Source organism: Dermacentor silvarum, chromosome 3 (assembly GCF_013339745.2).
Source record: "Dermacentor silvarum isolate Dsil-2018 chromosome 3, BIME_Dsil_1.4, whole genome shotgun sequence".
Taxonomy (NCBI): Eukaryota; Metazoa; Arthropoda; class Arachnida; order Ixodida; family Ixodidae; genus Dermacentor; species Dermacentor silvarum.
In genome coordinates, this window is record NC_051156.1 from 117,954,642 (window position 1) to 117,978,463 (window position 23,822).

The window sequence follows — 23,822 nt, forward strand, 5'->3', positions numbered from 1 at the left end:
CTTCACGATTCCAGCACTTCGGAAAAGTCATATCTACCACCGACTTCACTAAAACAACTCAACTCACTCCAGTTGTACGATAATTAGAGAACCCATGTACACATCAATTCAGATAAATCGAACACAACGATCAGTTCTGGCGGTGCTGTGTTCATCACGAGACAAGGAGTAACACTGGAATTCAAGACGTCACATGTCATGACATCTACGGCTGCAGAATTCGCGGCTCTGCTCAGTGCACTTCCATTCAGTCAGTCAAGGAAAATGGGCATTGTTTTGCGAATCAATACACTTTGCGCAGACGGTCATGCGACGTGGATTTCACGAACTGCTGACGTACCAAATGATCAAAATTCACAACGATGCCAAACAAAAGCAACACCTAATTATTTTACAGTGGTTACTTGGTCATTTCTCCATCATTCGAAATGATCACGCTAACCAAGAAAGCTGCCCGAGCGTCACATTAAAAAGAACACAACGTTCCCATTCCTCCTTCCAGGACGAGCGCTACAGGGCCTCATCATCACCTGGCACTCACGCTCTATGCAGCGGAGTAGAATACGCCGAATGTAAACCTCACCAGATTAAACGGACTGAACCGTTCAATCCGGCTCAACTTCGAACCGGGGTTCATTCCCGTGAGGCACCACTTCTATAGCGGCTGTGATTGGAAGTGGTCTGCACGAAGGCTTAGACTCCGTATATTGCAATGGCGTAAAGTGACGCGTGCGACCTCTGCGTCATCGAAGAGAACATCGAGCATTTATTGTGCCATAGTCGTCGAGAAAAATCAGAAAGACAAACACTATCTATCGCATTGCGACGACTGGACTATCGGACATTGGCCGTGGAGGCACTACTGGAGCACCATCCCCACCGCTCATCAGTTGACAAAGCTGCGAATGGACTTTCTGTTTCTTGCGGTTCCTCCGCGCTTTATTGAGTGGTGCCCTCCACGCGTGTGCGAGAACCCACCACGTCTTTCCTTCATTCCTCTCTTTCTCATCTTTCTATCCGCCTTTCCCTTCTATTCTCCCAACCAGTTTATTTTTTGGTTAATATCCCTACCTTTTCTTTTCGTTCCCTGCTCCTCCTGTACCAGACTGTGTTTTCCAGGAATGTGAAAGGAAGTGCTAAAGCCAAGGGCAGCTGCCAGCATAACAGTGTAGCAAACGTTTTACCCATGTATGCATACCGCCACGTGCCGTCGCATGAAATCCTTGCAGGCAGCTAAATATATCTGTTAAAACTTCCCATGCCTGAGCTCCGTGAGTGGGGGAGAGGCCCCGCCATAACAGATGTCACAACACCATGTGCGGGAACAACACCATGTGCGGGAATTTTTTTAAGCGACAGTTGACTGCCACGGCGATAAAAAGAAGCTAACCTTAAACGATTAAACCTCTAACGCCCCTTTGCTCTTCATAGCAAGGCCATTTGGTCAGTTTGCTAAAAGTTGTCCTGGAAAACAGTTTACCTCGATCGTCGCAGCTTTTCGCCCTAGTGGAGTGGCGCGTGCTCTCGGTGCCAGTAAGTATGGCTTAGTGCTTTGCTTGCAACGAGTTCTCCAGACGATCTTTGTGAAGAGTGCTTGCTGTACCATTATTTCCCGTACTTTCGTCAAATAGCTTGTTCACGCCATCAGGGTTATTATCCAAGCACAGTCACTTTGTGCGGTTTTTCTATCTAGCATCTTTCCGCCGCTCTGCAAGAAAAAATCGGCAGATCCCACGTCCTGTGGGAATCAATGTTATGTTATGTGAAGCAGTGTGCGGGGAGCCTACGAACTTAAGGAAACAACCATGAGAGCACCATTACGTAGGTGGCTGTTTTGTGACCTACATGACACGCATGTCATGAGATTCATGTCATGAGTCCTCAGTAAGAAGTCCCTTTAGCTACGCCTAAGAGACCTAAAGCGAGAGCCTTAATCATGCTTATTACTATGCCTTCGACCATCAACCTTTAACCTTTTTCTTCACTTAGTACCCCATTAAAACGCATTCAATTGGTTATTGAGCATTCATCTTTTTTCGCTGAGTCATTGTCAATTTTGGTGAGTCATGGTCATGATGACGACTTCTACCACATTCCTTTAGTGTTTCCTTCAATTAGTACCCACGTCCGAACCCATTTCGGTGGCATTTAAGTGTTATTATTTTTTCGTTGAGTGATTGTCATTTGTTCTGAGTCATGCTGATGACTAAGACTTCTACCACCCTCCTTTAGAGTTTCCTTCACTTGGTACCCGACGTCCACACCTATTTCAGTGGTATTTGAGTGTTATTCTTTGTTCACTGAGTTATTCTCATTTTCGCTGAGTCATGCTGATGACTGACTTCTACCACCATCCTTTAGTGTTTCCTTCACTTAGTACCGAAGTATAATCAATTTCAGTGGTATTTGAGTGTTATTCTTTTTTCGTTGAGTCATCGCCATTTTTGCTTAGTCATGCTCATGACTGTTTTCTACCACCATCCTTTAGTGTTTTCTTCGCTTGATACCCACATCGGAACCCAATTCAGCGGTATTCCTTTTTGTTGAGTCATTGTCATTTTTGCTGAGTCATGCTCATGACTATGACTTCTACCACCATCCTTTAATGTCTTCTTCACTTAGTACCCACGTTCAAACCCATTTCAGTGGTATTTGAGTGTTCTTGTTTTTTCGTTGAGTCATTGTCATTCTTCCTGAGTCGTGCTCATGACTATGACTTCTACCATCATTCTTTAGTGTTTTCTTCAGTTAGTACCCACGTCTGAACCCATTCCTGTGTTTTTTGGGTGTTAATATTTTTTTAGCTTAGCCACTGCCAGTTTTGCTGAGTCATGCTCATGACTATGACTTATACCATCATCCTTGTCCAAACACATTTCAGTGGTTTTTTAGTGTTGATCTTTTTATTCGCTAGGTCATTGTCATTTTAGGTGGCTCTTTCATGACCTAGATGGCACGGATGTCATGACGTTCATGTCATGAACTACCATTTATGTTCCTCATACACTTGTCATACTATGCCAATTTTGGTACCTGCCAAGCTAATGAAACAAACGACCATGAGAGCACAAAGACGTAGGTGACTGTTTCATGGCCTACATGACACGTATGTCATGACATTTACTTCTTGACCTATCATTTATGTTCGTCATACACTCTTCTCATAATATGCCAATATTGGCACATGCCAAATAAACGAAACGGCCATGAGAGCACCCAGACGTAGGCGGCTAGATAGATAGATGCTGTCAAAGTGGCAAATGTTCACCAGAAATTCTTTGCATTGAAAATATTCACGCAGAAACTCCTCTGCGAGTTGCATAAGTATGTGTACACATTGTGCCACTTTCTCATGTCCACGCAGCCCGGTGTCATTATCAATGTTATGAAACTTGATCCGTCCAGTATAAAGGACTGCGGTGCGGCGACACGAACGGTTTTGGATGGCGGCGCAAGCTGAATTGATGAGGCAAGTAAACTACTGCAGGCGGTGGGGCCAGGCGTGCTCATAACTTTCTCAACATTATTAGTCGATATAGATCTTTAGCGCCTTAACCATCCTCGTTGAACATTTATCAGCCGTGACCAACTGTACTCCGGCGGCGGCTGCGTATGGCGCGGCTGCGGTCCCGTATCTTGAAATCGATCTGCGATGAGGACACAGCGGGACAACTGCTGATAGCTTCATGCGCGTTGGGTTCTCGTTGCTCAGTCTGGCTTAGGTCGCGTTGAAGCGAGACGCGCGGGCCGCCATCTTGAAAGCAATCTGTGATGTGCGAGAGGGTGCGGCTAGTGCTGATAGCTCCGTGAGCGCTGTGTTCTCGTGGCTTAGTGAGAGGGGGCACGAAGGTCAATTCATTGGTTCTACGGGCCCTATATTAAAAGTGATCGCCTTACGGGACGAACGGGCGGACTGTTTTTCTCCTGGGTTAAGTGTAGTATGTATTCAAAATCTTTTCAAGCTTCGCGTCATCATGCCACCGTAATCATGCTGTCATTAAATCGTGATAATACCACCATTGCCATGCCATCGTCGTCACTGCTTCGTCCTCATAGAGTGACCGTCATGCCTTTGTTGCCACACCGTCATCGTGATGCTGTCATGATGGTTTCACCGTCGCCATTCCAGCTTTGTTGTTCTCATCTCCTCAGGCCGTCCTGGGCATGCCATCGTCGTCATATAGTCATCTTCATTCTATTGCCCTCATGCCACCGTCGTCACACTGTCGCCCAACCATGGTTATCATTTCAGAATTCTCATCTCATCACAGTCATGCAAGAAATGTTAATCCTAGCAATATATTAAATTATATCCATTGTTATTTAGCTAAGAAACCCGCGATAAACAGAACGCACCCAGAACACGTATATGCCGTGACATTGAGAAACCGCTTCGTTCAGTCAAGTCCTGGAGCTATTTATCGTTGCGGCACTTCGTGTTCTCGTGGTTCACCATATGCCCTGCAGACTACACATAAGCAGACAATAGAGAGAATGATGGACTACGCGATTGACCAAGGCATAGTGCTACATAATGACGAGCACTTGATAACCTTTATTTTAGTTGGACTGTTTCTGCGAAGTCTTGCTGTGCCTCTACTGACAGTCTGCGTGCCGTTCATCCGCCGTCCTGTGTACGTGGTGCTACGACTGGCCTGTGCAAATAAACAATATATGTCTCGCGCCGCCTAGGCCACGGCGAAAGCCCGGTCGTTTCCAATGCGTCGTGCCACCCGTAACCAATGAAAAAAGTCACAGTATCGCCCGAAAGGCGCAGCATCGATTGCGATATCAAATTTGTAGAGATCTACACGAAGCAAGCATAGTAGTTGAATGGGCCGTAAACTTAATGTCGTGAACATTCGCTTACTAACTAAATAGACAAGCACGGTGTTACTCGCGCACAGGCAAACATGAACTCATCTCGCTCGATGACCCCGGAAACTCGCTTTGAAATGCCGAAGTGAGAAATAGCGCCAGCAGCAGCGGGCATATTGACCTTCGCGTTGTCTCTTGGCTCTCTTCAACGCGGATAAAACGTCGAAAGCAAAGCACATATGAAGCTAACGGCACTCGGTGCGTGCACTTTTTCCCCATCACAGATCGCTTTGAAGATGAGGGCCGTGCGGGCGCACCCCTCGCCCACATCGCAGATCGCTGTCAACACACGGCGCCCGCGCGGCCGCACTGTGAGCAGCAGTCGACAAAGCAGAAAGCACCCCCTCCCTCTCCCTCATCTTGCCCCCGTGCCTCGCGCGCGAAAGAAGACCGCGCGCTTCCGGCCTGCCTTCCTCCTTCGCGTTCGCTATCTCACCCTCGTACGCTTTCACTCGCACACACAGCGTATGGCGCGCGTAGACGATTTTATCGCCGTCGGACTTTACACGGAACCTCATGGCGACGGCGAAGACGGCGACGAGGACGGCGACGCCAACGGCAGAATTGTGCTTGGAGTGTCCACATAATTGTTATCACAATAAAAAGCCTAAGAGGCCGCAATGGCGAAAAGGCGTTAGGCTAACGCATTCTCGCCTCCTTCCCCATGGCGCGCGTGACTCCCTAATGTCTGTGTATGCTCGCCAGTGCTCTCTCCCTTCAGTGAGCGGGAAGGTTAAGCTTCGTGGGCGGATTCGCTCCTTCTCCTCCTCCTCCTCCTCGGCAAGAAAGAAACTGGTGGAGTCTGTGTGTGCGTGCGTGCGCGTCAGTGCCTTTTCCTCTGCTGGGCCATTGGTGGTTACGAAATCCGTGTAGCTGGCTTCCATGTACCGAGATGCGGGTGCAAGCGTGAAGAACGTTCGCTCTCTCCTTCTCCTGAGCGAGGGCGTTCCAGACTCTGTAAAAAGGCTTCGGCATTCAGAAAACTTGAGCACAAGATACAGTGTGTGCCGCTCGCCACCAGGAAGCGTGTATAGCTTACCGCTCCTTAAAGGGACACTAAAGAGAAACCGGAAGTTGAGCTTAAATGGTAGATTATCCTTTCACGATCACAGCCATACCATTCTTACTGCAAACAGATGTTTAATAAGCGAGAAAATGGCGAAAAACTGAAGAATAGGTGCTGACGCCCCTTCGAAATTCCCGCACTACGTGTCGTGACGTCGGAGATTACAAACGCAGGCCGGTCGCGATTGGTCGAGAGCGATTTATGGCTGTTAATAAAATGCAGAACGAAATACACCTTAAACGTACATAAACAGCATTTGCCAACTTTTTAAATCGTTTCAAGCGAGGAAGTACAAGTTTAGCACAAAATTAAATAAATAAGAAGGCATGGTGATACATGCGGCCGTGATAGTTTCGTAGTTTCGTTTTTGGTCAATGCATCGTCGCGCGCGCCTGTTCCGTTCTACGGTGTTTGGTTGAGTGTTGCATGGCTCGAAAAACGTTGACTTCGCGGGAAACAGCCAGAAAATGCCTCGTGTGTGTAGTGTTGAGGGCTGTATAAATGGCCCAAGGCGCTTGATCAGGGGCAGCGGCTGTGTTGACTCGATTGTGTCCTTTCATGTGGCGTCGCTCGGAGAGCCCCGGCTCCACGGCGTTCGCAATGGCTCAGTGCTCTGCCGATGATAAAACGGCAAAAGAGCCAGAGAAACCGATGGTGTGCTCTCTGCATTTCTCGCCCTCACATTATGTGTATAATCTTGCCCTCGGAAAGTATCTTGGCGTGCCTCAGAGGCCAGTCCTTTCTCGAGCAGCTGTTCCCTCAATGCGGCCTTCATCAAACCTCCTACCGGTGCCCCTGCAGCAGCAAACTGGCGGCTCGGTGAGTGCTGAATGTCATTAAATAAAGCCACGAAATAACCATACCGAGTACGTGCACAACTTTCTACGCTTGTTCTGTCGGGAACATCGTCGCCTGGCGGACCGGACGCTTCGCCTCCCGTCGACGAAAACGAAGCTCTGCATTCCGCCGGCGCGGCCGGCGGCTCACCGCCATCGCACGCGGAAACACCTACCGCTCGAGCACAGAGGATCATTTCGCGCTCCGTTTCACTGAATATCGCTGAAATGCAGTCCTGCTTTCCTGGCGTGCTCTTCGTTGCAAGGTTCAGCGGCAGCTACGGTATCCATCGCGGCGAACGCAAACGCAGCGACCATGCATGCAGCCATGATGCATCCAGCCCAGCGCCTCGGCCGTTTACGCAAGCGGTGACGTATCATGGCGCATTCTGATTCGCTGAGAGCAATGCAATCTGTGACGACACTGCTTCAGCGCCAAATCTGGGGTGAGAGAAATTGAGGAAGAGATATTTGGTCTTTGTTTACGAATTTCTCCGCTAATAACTCATATTTTTGCACCCAACAAAAACGGCATGCATTCCTGAAGGTCCTCTTTTATTCCAGCTGAACTTCCTGTTTCTCTTTAGTGTCCCTTTAATAGTTCTTTGTTGATCGTTACGTGGGTCGCCTCGCGTCTGTGCCTGGGACCCTCCCGGAGTGCTGGTGAAGATCTAGTCCGGCAGTACCAGGCTACCTCCACGGTTTCTGGTTGGTCAGATTTTAACAGTTCACTTTTCTATCCGCTTGCGGATGAATTGTCTCTGCCCCCTATCTATATGACATCTGCCGGAAATGTAATGCTGGCACTGTTGGTTGGACGATTGCAGGGATACATCTTATGCATCGGGGACGTAATCGTTGCCCTGCACATTGGCACTTAGCTCATGGTGGTTGTTCCTCGTCATCAGCGTCATTCTTAATATACCGGTGCCAAGGGTGAGTCCACCCATAGAAGGTAAACAGGAACGTGGTACTAAACTATAGAGGAAATGTTTGCCGAAATCATGCATTGTTTCTGTAAGTGTCATGCGAATCATTCTTTGATTCCGGCGCAAATATCAAATTAATGTGAAAACCTAACTCTCCTGATGGAAAATGTTTGCGCAACATGACATATATGAAATGAAATCTTGGTGACATGTAACGTAGATGATGGCAAATTACATGCATTGTTTATCCAAACCTAACCCGTTCACGCAAATATAACAATGACGCAAGTGTTTGTTTTCAGGTGCGGCGTTAGTTTCAAAGCCCCACAAACGCACATCAAATGCAAGCAATTTCTTTACGTTGATAATTTTCGATGCGAGTTCAACTATCACACATGCAGTTTGGTTATACGACAACTAGAGAGGACGCACCGAGCACTCCCGCGCCTGACATCCTCGCTAGTCTCTTAATTTTCTTTGTGTTACTGGCTTGGCACAACAGTGAGAAGGCGCATGCGCTACGAGTCGCAAAGGGAAATATTTAGCGTCTCGATTTCTCTGGCGAACACTTCGTCAATCGCAACGCCAATCCTCGACAACGGCAGTGATGACAGCTTCGGGTGTAACGGAAATAAAACAATGGCGTCATCTTGTCGTGACGGTTGCCGCCGATATGAATGACGCTCCTGGGCGCCTGCTGAATAAAGCACATGGAGGGGATGCCTAACTCAGTTTCGCGCTGCCGGTCCATGGACGGACGTAAAGGGATGCCAACGCGGTGTCCACGGCCCCGCATTCACTCGCGAAACGCACGCGCACCCTCCACGAGTGCGAAGATGGATGCGGCCTCTGTGCCAGGTGGCGGCGACAACTTCACCGAGTTGGTACACCTCCCACACTCAAGTCAACAGTAGCACACTTACTTCCCGACGCAGTTACGACGTTATTGTACCACTTGACTCTTCTTTAGGTAATGCGTCTCTTCAGAACTAAACACAAACGTTGATCCCACTTTGCTGTTGACGTCGCACGTGACGTCGACGCTCAGCTGCTTCGGTCGCCGACTTCTTCACTTCTTGCCTGTGGTTTATTGAAGCCGCACACTCCACTGTTGTTTTGGCGGCTGCTCCTATTGTTGATTACAAGAAGCCGGATCTTTAGGCATTAAAAAAGCGCGTTTTAGGCGCCAAAAATAGGCAGGCAAAGCAACTTTAGGCCTCCAACATCGTAAATATAGGCACAATAAATTCTTACATAAATGAAAATAATTTCAAACTAAGGCGTGCGGCGCGACCTTTATCTACGACAGGAAAACAAGAAATGCTACTGCTTATGATGGCACAAAGGCGCCAACAGTTGAATATAGCCGTGCAATTGTCCCACAAAACTGCTGGACTAATGACGATCAATTAGCGTAATACAAGCACACTGCTCATATTCATGTTCAATGGCCACTGTACTCGAGCGTTGCATAAAGTGAAACAAGCATGAAAAAGAATACTTGAAAGCTGGGAATACTGATTAAAAAAAGCGCTACTTTATGACGGCCTGACGCAATTACATTAAGACACAACAAAAACTGACATATAACAAATGCAAGAGAGACTACAATTTATTAAGAAATTAACATGTTCTTACATGAGGACTGTTAGCTACAACTCTGGCATTTTTCTCATATACAATGAAATTATCAGAATTGTTCAGGCAAAACGCCCCAACAATGCCAAATACACTTCCGCCCATTTGAAGTGCACGTGTTTGAATAAATCCGTTTGGAGAACACGCGGAACGTAGTCTAAGAATCACTGGGAAGATTGTGGAAACAATAGCGAACTACCACCATCTCCAGATTTTTGGATTCAAAATGGTTCCTCTTGTCACTGAGAATGATCTTGAACGCTGAGAAGGAACGCTCGACGGCAGTGAACACCTTAAAAAGTAAATTACAAACAAAACAAAAGCCGCGTGCACATTACATTTTTTTCTTTCTTCTTTTGCTCTTTACTCTCATTTCCCCTGACAGCTCTCCGCGGTTTCGCATTCGCCAACCGCGGCGCGTCCCATTTCACAGCTGCTAGGGGTTGTTTTCCGAAAGTTGGTTGAACTAGATGACTAGGTTGAACCCCATAGAGTTCCGAACAGTCAATGTTGCCCGGTAAAATGAATAATGTTCTCTAACTGCACTCGAAAGCGAAACTTGAGACTAAATAGTGTTCATATAGGCACCGATATTGAAAATAGCCATTTATAGGCATTTATAGGCATTTAGGCACAAACGCCAAAATAGGCATTTATAGGCATTATAAAAACAGCTATAAAAGCCCTTCTTAGCCATTTGACTAAAATCCGGTCTCTATTTGACTAAAATCCGGTCTCTATTGATTACTTCCATAGATCTCACCACTGGCAGTGGGCAACGGCTTTGCGTCTACTTAGCAAGACAGCAGCAGCCCGTACCCGCTAATTGGGAGCATTAGAAAAAGTAACACCCGGTTTAAAAGTGAATATTGCGTTTCACATTGTCAAATGCACAGTCTGTGATGTTTGTACAATTCAAGGTGCCCTACTTTGGTCTAGTAGACGACGAACGCTAATGAATAAAACGCACGATTGTAACGTAAATAGTTTCCTTTTATTTCTGTCATTCATTGTACAGCAGTTTCTTCTTTCTCTTTACGCTGTATCACAAGAAACTTTTGCCCTAGATGTGCATTTTCCAAAGCACCCTTTCTTACCGAGAAGTTTTGATATAGTAAATGGAGCAAGAGGAACGGAGGTCAAGAAGACTCTCACAGACTATTTTGTAGAGGAACCACGATTCGATTCATTTAACTGGTATCGCATAAGAGATGAGGGCCCAGATCACGCAGTGACTTCGTTCCAGTTTTTTTCCCCATTTTCTTTATTCATCTCAACGCCGCTGAGCTCAAGTTATCTTCTGTAACAGATGACAGTCAAGAAGCAATGGAAACAAACGAAACCAATTATATTACCACTGCCACGAAAGACACATTTCAGCACCTTTTTTTTATATTCTCTCGATATGTCTTTATCAGGAATTTCTTCATTGCTAAACACAGCTTTTTTTGTTTAATTTCAGGCTGGCTATGCTAGAGCGAACTCTTGGTACAATGGCCAGTCAGAACAGCCTGTCGGACAAACCAGCACAACTACCATCGCATGATGCACCTGTGGGGAACTCGTATTGTACCTCTAGTCCAGTAGGTAAAGCATGTAAGCAAAAGCCATGATTGTCTTAACAAGTCTGATAAAATTGTCACTGTTTATCTCATACATGAAAATTCGTATCGTAAGTGAACACAAAAGAAAATTTTGGTCGACAGTTGGCGTATGGGTAATTTTTGTGTAGAATATTTGTGAATTTGATCCCACAAAGGATTCCATGTATAAGTAGAGCTACGTTTTTAGCCGGGTGTTTTCGATAACAACATGTACCATATCGCAAGTGGCGGCCATACCCTTTTACGCCTATTTATAAGGCAGGAACAATTTTTTTTCTTGCGCGTGGGTATTTGTGCGCATGTGAATAATGCGAAGCGCCGTTCTTATTTAACTGCGCTTTATAGTACGTTTGCTGTGGCTGCTTTTGCATAACATGTTGCCGGAAGCTGTTATTGTGCTGGTTCTATGTCTCTCTTTTTAAGTTTCTACATATTTTATAGCGAGGCGAAAGCACCTAAAGGAGTGAATAAGAGAGAGATTGATTTAATTTACAGGAAAGCCCGAGAGGTCGACATGAGCAGGTGCGCTGTACTCTGCTACTGAGTGTACTGACTAATTAACTAATTAAGATTTACGCATATCTGCACTATCTCGACACGGTGCTTTACTCTTTCTCATATCCTACTCGTTGTCTGCGGCCACTGCTGGTAACTATTACCGTGCGCAGGCCATGAAGAACCCACCGGCTCGACAGGCACCCAAGATTGCTGCTGGTCAGTGCCAGCTACAATGGCAGCCGCCGCTTTTCTTTGCTACATGCCTACGTCCTGGTTGGCCATTCTTACGGTGTATTTTGTGCATAAGTTTGAAATCACCCGACAAGAGGCATCTTGGCCAAGAATTGTTGCATCCATGGTCGGCCAGCTGTCAGGTAAGGGAGGGTGGCAAATCTGACGTTGGCGCGGCCGTTTTCGTTTTCTTCTGAGCTAGCATCTCGGAGAGACCGTAGCGTACATTTATTGTACTCTTACGTCTCTCGTCATTTTGCGCGCTTTGCTTGCGGAATAAGTATATCTGAATACCCTTCGCTACCCGGTCATCTATAATAATAATGTCAGTATAATGCGAGTATCTTGACCACAGCGGCCTGATGTATTTCTTCCATGGCAGTGCGTTGTCTCTAAATCGCACAATTGAAATGTTTTGGTAATTTCTTGCGCAATGCAAGCGTCAACAGGGTCTGGTAAACAGAACCACGTGAACGCATTTGAGTTGCTCGTTTGCTTGTACATGCTTAAGCTTCATCTCTGTGTGTGTGCGAAGGAGGCGGGAGGGGGGGGGGTGGAGGATGCATGTTTGTGTGAGCATGGATTGGGCACTCATTCTTCTTACGTTGTATCAATAAATATAAAACACAAGTTTAAACAGCGCACTAGAAGTCATTTTGTGTGCAAGGCACTGTACCGAGTAGTTTAGCTATGGCAATCCAAAGACAGCCGTCAGCAATTGGCTAAGAATTTCCAAAATGGGTCTCAAATTTAGCGTTGTGGTAAACATGAGTTTATCCCGCAGTCAGCAAAGTAGGCTTTCTCGAAGAACAATTTTTCGAACGAATATGCACCTTTCTGGAACCTTGCGATTCGATGTTTGTCAGAGATGGTAGCCGTTTTACGGTTTCTACTATATATATATATATATATATATATATATATATATATATATATATATATATGTGTGTGTGTGTGTGTGTGTGTGTGTGTGTGTGTGTGTGTGTGTGTGTGTGTGTGTGTGTGTGTGTGTGTGTGTTTGTGTGTATTCGAGCGATCAGAATCGACGCGGTTCATCGACGAGGAATCTAAAATGTGTTCTTAAGTTATATAGCAGCGCGACTATGGCCTCCATAGCCGGTGAAGAAGACCGCTCACGTGCAAGTAGCACGAGGCAAAAAGAACCCACAGGCTGTCTAGGCGATGTCCGACAATTGGGAAGAGGTGGGATAGTTTGTAGGTCATCAGATCCGACCTGTGTTGCAGGCTTCTTAAAGTGGGTGACTGTGGCATCTGTTCCGGTGAGTTAGCTTATTCCGCCGCCTCTAGCGTGGACTAAAGGCATTGTATGGGGTGGAGACTCTCAACTGAGCCCAATTTAGTCTCTGGAGAAGATGTTTGATGCCGCCGTCATAGCTGTATACCGATGTAACCGACTCGTAAACGGGGCTAAAGTAGTGACTGAATCGGTTATTGCTACGTTTTCCTGTATGTCCTGTCCATCTGAAATAAAAGTGTGACCACTTATTTTTATAGTGGAGCCTCTCGCTTCCCGTCCTCTTCAGTGTCGGAACTTTTGACATTTTGGCCATAGTGCAGGATGCTGCAAATCAAATACAAGCTGTCGCGTCTGTTGTGAAGGTCATCCCCCTAATGAGTGCACAGTCTGAAGCCGAAATGTGCTGTCTCTGTGTAGGAAACCATACGGTCAACTATGCAAACTGCTTAGCAAGTGCTAATAAAATACATGTACTAGAGCTAATTGACAGGCTATGGTGTTGGAGGCGAGAAGCTGTTGCAGTCGTTACTAGCGTCACTGAAAATATATAAAATAAATGAAGATAACTTGTCTAATCTCACTGGGTCAGCAGCAGAAAAAGCAATGACAAAGGCTATGCAAAATATTGTCACAAGTGTTACCGAAGGCATTTTTCAAGTGCTCACTGCTCAGATGACGCAGCTATTGCAAACAATTGCAGCACCAATCAGCAAATCGATTTCTTGTGCCGCAGAACAGATGGCTAGTTCACTCCTAGCGCCGAGTACTAGATCAGACCCAACGCTTGTTTGATCCAATCCTTGTCCTTCGCGTCAGTCAGACTCACAGGATGACATGGAAACAGGTCATTGATACCAGGCCTCAAAAGCGAACTGGGTCTCCAATAACTTCGTCTTGCCCGTATACGAAAAACAAGAAGGGAAATCCTATTTCTCATTCGGGTATCCAAGAGAGTACATTGGGATGGCAGTGGCTGAAGTAATCAGATCAATTATATCATCACCATAGTTCTTTTTTAAAGTGCTACGGTGGCACTGCTATTCCTTCATTTGTGCTTCAACAGACTTAAAGTGCTTAACAACACATCTTAATCCTGACTTATAATCTTATAAGAAACCTGGCTTACTCCTGAGAAAATAATTCATTTTAATTACTTTCGATTATCGGTTAGATCGGCTTTCACTAGAAGGTGGTTTAATGGTTTTGTTGTCGTCTGAATTCTGTGAAAATGGCTTTCAAGTTACTGTCTCAGGAATGTGAAATTTTGGCCGTGGACCTCAGCTTCCACCGCTACGGTTCATTTTCGATTACTAATGCTTATCTGCCTACGGTCGTCCACAATACACGCCAACTGGATAGTGCGCTTGCTAGCTGCAAGAATGAAGTCATACTCATGGTTACTTCAACTCGCATCGCGTGTCATGGGGATCCAGAATAGATGTATGTCAGACGCAGCTATGAGACTGGTTCATACATAAGAAAAATCACCGCATATCGACGAAGTGAATCAATGAGTGGGCGAAGCACCGGGGGATCATTCGCGTGAACCACAGCTACGGACGAGAGAGAAAGAGAGCGCGTGTCGGGAACGAATGCCCTTGTGCAATGCAGCACCCCTAGCTACGGACGAGAAAGAGAGCGCGTGTCGGAAACGAGAGAAAGAGAGCGCGCGTAGGGAACGAACGCCCTTGTGCACCGCAGCGCCCCTAGCTACGGACGAGAGAGAAAAACGCCGGAAGCGTTCTCCGGAAGCCGGAAGCTGGCTTCCGGAACCAGAACCGGAACCGGAAGTGGAACCGGAAGCGGAAGTAGGCTTCCGGTTTTGGCTTCCGGAAGCCGGAGCTTGGCGTACATATTGTTACGAGGCATTGCGTATGAGCCTGCCCTTAAAAGACTGCTGTGCTACGCGAAGAGGAAGAAGACGGGACATGCTTCGTGAGATGCTGTCAGCCATTCTCTGGTAGCAGCAGCCTGTATATATTGTCTCTCCAGTGTACTTGTGAATCCCCGTGACAATTTGGTGGAGGAGCGGGGTACCAGAAGACGCGCTGTACAACGGAGCTCCGCAGTGGTCGTCGAGTTGGGGTCATCATTATGACAGACGAGACCACGACCACGCCGCCTGCGCCGGCCAGTGCGATGCCTGCACCAGCGCCGACCACAACGTCAACGATCGTCGTTACGCACCTTAAAGACCCAGGAACGTTCTGCGGTACGGATGAAGTTGACGTCGACGATTGGATTGCCAATTATGAACGCATCAGTGAGGTCAATCGTTGGGACCCGACGATGATGCTGGCGAACGTGCTGTTTTACCTCAAAGGAACGGCAAAGGTGTGGTTCGATAACCATGAGGCAGAGATTGGAAGTTGGGACACCTTCAAAACAAAACTTAGTGCCTTGTTTGGGAAGCCCATGGGTCGAAAGGCGGCCGCTACGCAAGAGCTGTCCATCCGCGCTCAGACGTCCACCGAACCATACATCTCCTACATTCAGGACGTCTTGGCTCTTTGCCGTAAAGTGGACATGAACATGACGGAGTCGGACAAGGTTGGTCACTTACTAAAGGGAATCGCAGACGATGCGTTCAACCTATTACTGTGCCGAAATTGTGCGACCGTCGACGCAATTATTGAAGAATGCCGGCGTTTTGAGCAGGCCAAAAGTCGGCGTATTGCGAGGTCATTCGCTCGGCTACCGAACACCGCCCCGACGTCATCATGCGAAGACGGACAGGCCTCTCGTCTGCAGTCATCGCCACCGTCGGAAATTACACGAATCGTCCGTCGGGAAATCGAAGCTATTGCTCCTGCTCTCCCCAACAACGGCCACGGCGATTTTCACGTGCCGGCCGTTTCCCTGGTCCAGTCCATTGTGCGGGAGGAACTCGGCAACTTGGGTTTCGCCGTCTGCACCGTTGCTCAGTCTCGGACAACTGACTTTCGCCCTAGGTCGCCGCCTCGCCCGAGATCACCGCCCCAGGAACAACGGTTTTATCCGCGCTCTCGTAATCCGGCTGAATGGCGGACGGCAGATGATCGGCCGATTTGCTTCCACTGCCGCCGTATCGGTCACATTGCGCGCCATTGCAACAACCGTTGGGTGTCGCCGTTAACCCGGGATGAAACTGCTAGCCGCACCGACAACTACCGCCGTTTTCAGCCCGCTCAGCCATACCAACCATACCACACTGATAGCTACCGCCGCTTCCAGCCTTTTGAGCCGTACAACGTCGATGCCACCCCTGCGCCGCACAGCCGTTCCCCGTCGCCCCGAGGTCATCAGTCCCGTTCGCCGCCAGCGCGTCGGCCATCGTCTCCTTCGCCTCTACGACGACGTCCGACATCGCCGCTCAACCTTCAACAGGGAAACTAAGGGATGCAGCTCTTAGAGGTGACGCTGCATCTTCGACTTGCACCTCAAATCCTCTCCTCGTATTGCCGACGCGACGAAACTTGATCGACGTTGACGTTGACGGCTTAACTGTTCCCGCACTCGTCGATACTGGGGCACAAATATCCGTGATGAGTAATCACCTTCGTCGTCGCCTTAAGAAAGTACTTACCCCCGCCGCTACTGGTATTATTCGCGTCGCTGATGGAAGAAGTCCCGTAGTCATCGGAATGTGCACAGCTCGCATCACCATCGCCGGTCACCATATATCTGTTTTGTTTACGGTTCTCGAGCAATGCCCCAACGACGTCATTCTCGGACTTGATTTCTTGTCGTCCCATGCCGCTCTCATTGACTGTGCAACCGGCATCCTTCAACTTGAGCTTCCTCAACTGGCGGATGTTCCAGATTTACCGTCACACCGCTTATGCTCTGTCGATTATGTCACACCAGCAGTGCTGACTCATTTTAGAAGGCGCCGTGACAGCGCTCAGTCCGCCGGGGGTGATGTTACGAGGCATTGCGTATGAGCCTGCCCTTAAAAGACTGCTGTGCTACGCGAAGAGGAAGAAGACGGGACATGCTTCGTGAGATGCTGTCAGCCATTCTCTGGTAGCAGCAGCCTGTATATATTGTCTCTCCAGTGTACTTGTGAATCCCCGTGACAATATACTATACATAAACCTATTTTTACACTGCTCTGCACAATATCGAGGAAGAGGAGCACGAGCTTGAGGGCTGAAGAAGACGACGCTTCAGTGACTGACTGGCTGTGTCAATTATTGTAAATCGTGTAAATATTGTAAATATATTTTCCCGTCTTGCATCTTCCCTCCGTCACATTTTTGGTGGAAGTGCAGGGTACTACTGTGCACGACGGAGCTCCGAAGCGGACGTAGCCTGGCCACTAACAACATGGCGACCGCTGGAGCCGGTGCTGGTACAGCCGCCATGCCGACAGGAGCAACCGCTACCCCAACGCCGACAGTCATCTTGTCCCAGCCCCGTGAACGAGGAATGTTTTCCGGGACCGACAATCTTGACGTCGATGAGTGGCTCCACATGTACGAACTTGTCAGCGCCCATAACAGGTGGGATCCAAGTGTTATGTTAGCAAACATAATTTTCTACCTGCAAGGCACGGTACGGGTCTGGTTTAGAAACCACGATGAAGAATTGACTAGCTGGGAGCAATGCAAGCAAAAGCTCCGGAGTTATTCAGCAAGCCTGTTGGCCGTCAGCGAGCTGCGCAAAAGGAACTTGGGTCTCGCGTCCAGACGTCAACCGAATCATACCTGACATACATCCAGGATGTTCTCGCCCTTTGCCGCAAGGTTGACGAGCGGATGTCAGAAGAAGACAAAGTGAACAACGTACTGAAGGGTATAGCGGACGACGCTTTTCATCTGCTGGTATATAAGAATTTTTCGACCATCGACGACGTCATTACTGAATGCCGACGCTTCGAAGAAGCAAAAGTCGTCGCATCGCACACCAATTCACGCGTCTTCCAAACACAGCTGTTACGTCGTCGTGCGAGGATCTTCACTCTCCGCATCAGCCGCCAGCGTCCGAGAGCCTCGTTCGTGTCGGTCGGCGAACGATCGAAGCGGCCGCACCGGTTGGCTTCCAGACCTATTATTATGATCGGCAAGGAATTCGACAGGTCAATGAGGGAAACCAAACCCGCGCACGTTCCCGTGTTGGGGCAATTATCTACAACGCCAAAAGGCGGTTGTGATCTTCCTGGAAACTGTACCTCTCAAATGTGGGAAACAAGCCCGAGCGCCTTTCCCGTGACGAGATAATCCCCTTCATCCCCGAGAAAGCGTCACACCTCTACGACCTGAGCAGACGAAAAAGGCGAGCTACCAGGAAAGAGGACCCGAGGAAGAGGAGGTCGTCAACTTGACCACCCGACCCAGGACTGACACTTCCACAAGTACCCCGAAGGAGACATCGGCCACCACGAGGGGTTATTTAAGGCCGCCCTGGCCCCCGTGTTAACCAGAGACTCGGATAGAGTCTCGGATAGAGTCAAAACCGTGTACCAATGAAGTGAATACAATCTTTTCTATTTTTCATCATCACGATGCCCGCCTTCATCGTCGTCTCCTGATTCCTGCGGTGACGACCCACCTCACCCGCTCGAGATTATATCAGCTGGTTGGCAGCAATGGAATACTCCACCCTTCGTCCTGGCTTCAGCAGAATGGTGAGCGCTTGACTTTCTTTGAGAATTTGCCAAGTTTTAGCTTCTGTGTTTTCTAAAACGGCGAATTAGTTTCTGTACGTGCAGGCTCCTGTTGAAAGCTTCCTCACGTCACAGCACAGTAAGAAAGTATTCGCTCGGGATGGACCATGGATTTGGGCAAACGGAGAAAGCCAGAGTTATTACTTTGTGAAGAGCTGGGAATTGAGGTCGGGAAAAGTCAGAGAAAGCCGCAGCTTATTGAGGCGATTAAAAAGTGCGGGGAGCTTGAGGACGAAATTTCAGAAGCATGGGAAGAGATAGAGAAACGAGCTGAGAAAGCTGAACAAAACGCTGCAGAAGAAAGGCAAAGAGCTGAGAAAACTGAACAAAACGCTGCAGAAGAGAGAGAAAGGCAGAGAGCTGATCAAAAGGAAGCTGCAGAAAGAAAGGAACGCGAGGAGCAGAGAGGTCACGAACTAACGCTAAAAGAACTACACGAGCAGCGGGATCTGGCCAGGCAATCAGCAAATAACCTCTCAATAGATGAAAGACGTTCAGGTGGAGTAGGAGTGAAGATAAGGGATCTCAAGCCATCGTACAAGGTGAACGATGACATGGGTTTCTTTCTCGTTACTTTTGAAAGAACCTGCGAGAGAAACGGGTTGGCACTAGAGAGTTGGCCGCAACAGATTCTGACCGTTCTTCCTGGCGAAGAAACCGAAATAATTGCAAGGCTAACGAAGGACGAGTCAGAGGACTATCAGAAAGTAAAAGCGGCGCTGCTAAGAAAATATCGGCTCTCAGCGGAGGCTTTCCGCCGCCGTTTTTAGGAGGCAGTTAGGACTCCGGGCGAGTCTTTTCAAGATTTCAGTTATAAACTGAAAGTAAATTTAATCGAGTGGCTAAAAGGGGAAGACGCGTTCGGTTGTCACGACAAGGTTGTTGAGCTAATCTGCATTGAGCAGTTCTATGGGTCCTTGAGCGAAGAGATGCGCCTGTGGATTCAAGATAGGTCGGGCGAAAAGGACTTAGAACGTGCTGCAGTGCTAGCAGATGAATTCGCCGCACGTTGCGAATCCGAAAAAACGCGCGTCAGGCCGTTGACTAAATTCGGCAAAGAGGAACACAGGCGCCCCTTTCAGAAAGAGAAAGCTGGAAGTGAGACCAAAGACGTGCCGACCGATAAATTAGGCCAGAATAACAGCGCAGCGAAGGACGAAAGAAAAACAGAAAAGGCGTTTGAGGCTAGAAAACCGGTCGTCTGTTTCCGTTGCCAGGAGCCTGGACACCTTGCGATCGGCTGTCGGAAGCGTAGGATTGTTTTTTCTTTCGTGAATGACGACGGAAACTTGGAGCTCTTAGAACCCTACCTTCGCGACCTCGCAGTGAACAGAACGCCGTGTAGGGTACTTAGGGACTCGGCTGCGACAATGGACATCGTCCACCCTGCGTATGTGCAACCTGAGGATTTCACCGGGGAACATGTGGGGATCCGGCAGGTAGTTGAGGAGGATAATGTGTGTTTGCCCATAGCCAGCGTAAAGATCAAGGGGCCATTCGGAATATTGCTGACTGGAGCCGCAGTATCGCAAATTTTTCCAAGCAATACCCCTACATATTTTCAAATCGCTCGGAGATGCTGTTAAAGAAGAGCGACCTGAGTTTTGGCGACCATACGGTCCAAGCTCTCCCGCGTCCCCAGGCTCAGGGAATCGCGGCGGAGATGAGGCACGGCAGTGAAGAAAGGAAAAGGCCTCATGACATAGGCACTCAGGAAGCGCAGCACATAGCTAATGAAAGCGGGGGAAAAGGTGCTAGCGAGGAGGCATTCGGCTCAGTGGGCATACCGCAGCAAGGGCTAGCCGAGGGATTAGAAACTAATTTCGTGCTGCCACATTCGAAAGGATCTTGAGACCTTCTGAAGGTTGTTAAAGAAGGAATTGCGGCAGAAGAAGAGAACGATTACGCCACGGGAGTAGAAACAGTGGCTCTTCCGGAGGACGTTCCTTGCGGAGACAAAGCTTGTTTTAGCAGCCCCAAAAAGGTCAAGGAGGCGGTGAAAAACTCCCTTGTACCTTCGAATTTGAGCGACGTTCCGGAATCGTCCAAAGGAGAGGAGACTGACATGGCGGTCAAACAGGGCAGGAACTGGTTGATCGGGGATTGTAGAGGCACATTCGGTGACCGCCTGACAAGGCAAAAATTTTTCAGACGGCGTAAACGAGCGAAGTATTTAGCGCAGTGCAAATTCGAGAAAGACGTCACACCGCAGCCCGTAAGAAAAGGGTACAGGCTATCATGCAGAACTTCAAAAGGCTCATTATGGTGGTTGAGAAAACGGAGACGTCGCCAAAGGCGGATGACAACAGAACAGGGCGCGTCTCCGCGAGTAGGAATGCGGCTGAATGGGGCAACCTGGCTGAGGTACGCGCGCACGCACAGGGCCAGTCAAACCGTCAATGAGGGAGAATGCGCCGCGAGAGCGAGGACAAAGGAAGGGTGGCGATTCTCCTCGTGTTTACGGCCTCCTTCTCCGAGACGAGAAAGAAAGCTGCGGCTACACGAATTGACAGGTGACGGGAGGGGGCAGTGTATGTCTGGCGCCCTTTATTGCCCATGGGGAGGCCCGATGACTTTCAGATTGCGACCTAGTCGAGTGCGCATTAAGAGGTAGTAATTGTCGAATTGGGCGCCTCCATAAGGTTCTTGTTTGTAAATTTGTAAAATAGAGCACGTTGCATTTTTTTTCTTAGTTATTAAGACCTTATTTCTTTTGATTTCAAAGGTTCCGCGTTAATCTCGGTGTTTCGTTGTATTCATTGTTATGAGAGCCAGGGACGCGAATAAAACTGCGAAACAAGTTTTGCGACGGTGGTGGCTCGTGGACGCGCTGATTTTGTAGATAGGCATTAACATTGGAGATTTGTACAAAATAAACCATTTTGGATAATTCAATGGTTACAGGGGAGGTGCATTTATCGGTTACCATTGTGGAAGTTTAATTTGCTCAAGAGAGTTCGGAGAAGCAGTTTTCTTTCACGGTGTTGCGAGCAGATAGAGTATCCTGGCTTTTTGTTTTCTGGCTTTAACTGGCACTTTATGAATCAGCTTAATTAGGAGTTGAAGCGGTCATCAGAGCGCAGTACATTTGGCATTAGAAGCGCTGGTACTGGCAGGTAGCACTGACCCAACGAGTAACTAAATCGCTGCGCAGCATTTATGCCTTTGATCATTTTGAATGCGCTCTCAGTCTCTCAATAAACGTGGCTTTCTCGGGCAAGAGAAACAAAACCGTTAGGTATTAGAATTATTAAAATACCCATTGACGTCTAGTTTTCTCCTTTTGTTCATTTCCGGGAATCTCGAACGAGGGCTGCAGGTATGATTCTGATAAGGCTTTCTGCGAAATACGTGTGAACCTGGCAGTTCTCGGGGCTAATTGGGTGCTCTCTGTTTGTTGTGCCTTGGGCTGGGCGTGGTCTATTTCGAGAAGGTGTCACCTCGCCTGCCTTGGAACGAACGGCGAAACGAAGCAGAGGCACGGGGTCTACCGGTCTCTTCGAGGTGCTTGGATGCTGCAACCCCTTCGGGACCTCCTGTGGCAGCGGACGGGCTGTTATGATCGGCAAGGAATTCGACAGGTCAATGGGGGAAACCAAACCCGCGCACGTTCCCGTGTCAGGGCAATTATCTACAACGCCAAGAGGCGGTTCTGATCTTCCTGGAAACTGTACCGCTCAAATGTGGGAAACAAGCCCGAGCGCCTTTCCCGTGACGAGATAATACCCTTCATCCCCGAGAAAGCGTCATACCTCTACGACCTGAGCAGACGAAAAAGGCGAGCTACCAGGAAAGAGGATCCGAGGGAGAGGTGGTCGTCAACTTGACCACCCGACACAGGACTGACACTTTCACAAGTTCCCCGAAGGAGACATCGGCCACCACGAGGGGTTATTTAAGGCCGTCGTGGCCCCCGTGTTAACCAGAACCGCTCGAGACTCGGTTAGACTCAAAACCACGTACCAATGAAGTGAATACAATCTTTTCTATTTTTCATCATCACGATACCCGCCTTCATCGTCGTCTCCTGATTCCTGCGGTGACGACCCACCTCAACCGGTCGAGATTATATCACTATGCTACCGATTCTCGACCGACAATTTCCTCCGTGCAGTCTGTCGTACGTGAAGAATTGGCGAACCTTGACATTCAGTCTGTCTGTTCCGTCAACCGATTGGATACCTACGCCTTTCCTACGATGTTTGCTTCGCGACGCCAGTACCCCTCTCGGCCCTTTCGCAACCCAGCTGAATGGCAAAGATCCGATGACAGGCCGATTTGCTTCAACTGCCGACGCGTTGGCCCCATTTCCCGTCACTGCCGCAATACCTGGACGTCAACGCAATATCACTCTGCGTCCCCACATTACCGCCGCTCACCAGGTACTCGACCACCACCGGAAGATTCCACAGAGCCCTGCTACTCTACTCAAGCATCCGCATTTGCACGGCAGAGTCGTTCACCCTCACCACGACGTCCCCTGTTTCGCTCACCCACTATTCGCCGTTCTCCGTCCCCCATCTACCGGCGCTCTACGGGAAACTGACGGGTGCAGCTCCGAGGGGTGACGCTGCTAGATCGACCCGGACTGCAATACCTCTACTAACGTTACTGACGGATAGGAATTTACTTGATGTCTATGTGGATGGCGTCCCTGTTACTGCTCTGCTTGATACCGGTGCGCACATCTCTGTGATGAGCAACCAGCTTCGTCGACGGCTCACTAAAGTCCTGACTCCTGCGGCGTCCTATGTTGTGCGAGTCGCTGATGGAAGAACACTGTCCACAATAGGAATGTGTGCCGCTCGTGTGGGCGTCGCTGGCCGCCAAACATCTGTATTATTTACTGTTATTCAAGACTGTCCCCATGACGTTATTCTAGGCCTTGATTTTCTATCCACTCACTCCGCACTTATCGACTGCTCCGCTGGACTGGTTCAACTCGATTTGCCTTGCCCTGACCCACCCGAGGAAGTTCCCAGCAGACTGTGCTCCGCCGAGCACATTGCCTTTCCCCACAAGCCATGACCTGCGTCCTCCTTTCCCCCGCTCCACCTGTGCCTGACGGTGACTATTGTTTCTCCTCTCGCGGACGTCCTCCTTGCCCATTACGTTGCTCTTCCGTACACTGTCGTCACTATCACCAACTCCACCAGCCTTTCTCTCGTAAACTTCGGATTTGGGGACCACGTCCTCCCGCAAGGCAAAGCCTTGGGTACGCTGTCCTCCTCCCATAC

The 23,822-nt window shown here is 48.6% G+C and overlaps 1 protein-coding gene across 1 annotated transcript in view; it reads left to right on the forward strand.

The window, feature by feature from the left end:
* The first annotated feature begins 7,615 nt into the window (after positions 1–7,615).
* The window catches only part of LOC119445743 (monocarboxylate transporter 12-like), a 438,947-nt gene continuing 422,740 nt past the window's right edge, over positions 7,616–23,822 (forward strand). Inside the window, exon 1 of the mRNA XM_049663576.1 lies at positions 7,616–7,735. The gene's annotated coding sequence lies outside the window, so the exon portion shown is untranslated. The remainder of the gene's footprint in view (positions 7,736–23,822) is intronic.